At 36.3% G+C, this 1836-nt stretch overlaps 1 pseudogene; it reads left to right on the top strand.

Annotated features, from left to right (window-relative positions):
- Positions 1 to 1513: 1513 nt before the first annotated feature.
- LOC122068414 lies at positions 1514 to 1632 on the top strand (annotated as a pseudogene).
- Positions 1633 to 1836: the final 204 nt, after the last annotated feature.

The following is a 1836-nucleotide window of genomic DNA, read 5'->3' as shown; positions in this document are numbered from 1 at the left end:
ACCCAAACTGACAGGTTGTCTAGGCATAAACTGGCTGGCTAGTCGGGACCTGTTGGTTCCCCTTTTATTCTGTAGAATTCGATTCTGCCTTTGCCATACTCTATTCTATGGTTGTTGTAATGCCAAATTGCATCAATTATTCATTCTGAATTTGTCACTACTCGCTTTAAATCAGTAAGGAAGATGTTAATAGCCACGTTGACCCAATTCTAGGTTCCAATTAATTACACCCAAAACTGTTGTAGTCAAATTTTGCAGGAATAGTTTAGGAATTTTAAAAGATCTGCAGAATTAGGGTATTTCTCATTTCTTGGCCATCAATTGAGATAAAACATTTATAAGTACAAACCTAATCTAAATTATTCATCCCTTAATTGATTTCTAGCAAAAATTTCCAGGGAAAAATTTCCCTAATTCATAAAATCATCTGATAAAAAAAATCTCCACTCTAGGGTTTAAAATTCAGCACTCAATATACTAGAATTTTTTCCCTAATTGACAAATTGCTACTGAATTGGAAGTAGCCCTAATTCAATCTCAATTGCCCAAAATTCCACTGAAATAATAGAAACCCTAGTGTTTACTGTGATAAATTTCTTACCAATTCCGGTCCCTAATTCTTATAAAATTTAGAATTTAATATGAAGTAAGTTAATTTGAAATCTGAACCCATTAAGGGTCTGATTAATAAGTTTATAGTAATGGAACTTGCTAACCCTAGGTAAGCATAATTTCAAGTTCTGAATTTTGAGTAAAATTCTGCTAATAGGTTCTAGCAAAATTTTTCCCATTTAATTGACCATAATCCAACTCTGATTATAGAAAATTTCACTTGGGTATTGAAGATTCTATATTCTAGGGTTCGCAAAGATAAATCCCTAACCAATTGGGTTCCTAAAAAAAAAACTTCTCCTGGGTTGGGGTTTTCCCTACTAGACAGCAATACCTTACCTCGGGATTCCCTAGCTACCTCCAGTTGGTGTAAACCCTAACCCTAGCTACTAACCTTATTAAGTTTTCACAAAATTTATACTACTAATAAGAAGGTAGAATTCATACCTATTCATTGATATGTCCACCAGCTATCTAAGAAACAGCAACTCCCTCTCTATTTCTTCTTCCCTTCTTTCTTTCTCCTCTCTATTCTTCTTCTTCTTCTTTCCTTTACTGTTATAATAGTTGTCAACGATTGTGAGGAGTGATTTTAAGCCCTAACAGACCTTATATAGGGCAGCCCAACAGACCTAAGGGTATGTTTGGCTAGTCCCCCCTTTATTTCCATTTACATATATATATATAATACCTAGTTTAACTACTATGTAATTAAGTTTATAAATCCATTTCCTCCCATTTATTATTAATATAAATATGTATTTCCTGCCTCAATTAAGTCTCTTGCCATAGGGGTATAATGGGGATTTGCACAATAGAGGGGTGGGCTCCATAGTACAAAAACCTAAAAAATACATTCTGCCAGGCAAAATTGGCTGGCCGATATTGGACCTACTGGTTTGAGTGTGATCATACTAGCACTAATGCATCGGATCTCATCAGAACTCCGCATTTAAGCGTGCTTGGGCAAGAGCACTACTAGGTTGGGTGACCCCTTTGGAAGTCCTCATGTTGCACCCCTTTTTTCTCTATTCTCCTATACTTTAGTCTCATAATTAAATTTACCTCTTTGTTCACACCTCCTGATGAGTTCCTAGTGATATTGGCAGGATAAACAGGAGCAAGTGGGGTCACTTCTGCCTTCTTGGCACTCTACAACTACGAACCATGCCAGCATTGGCTTCCTCTACTCTTTCTTCCTGCCTGTCCACAAGTAGGGGTATA

The sequence above is a fragment of the Macadamia integrifolia genome, unplaced genomic scaffold (genome assembly GCF_013358625.1).
Source record: "Macadamia integrifolia cultivar HAES 741 unplaced genomic scaffold, SCU_Mint_v3 scaffold385, whole genome shotgun sequence".
NCBI lineage: Eukaryota > Viridiplantae > Streptophyta > Magnoliopsida > Proteales > Proteaceae > Macadamia > Macadamia integrifolia.
The sequence above is the reverse complement of the archived record's forward strand: the minus strand, read 5'-3'. Positions and strand labels throughout refer to the sequence as shown.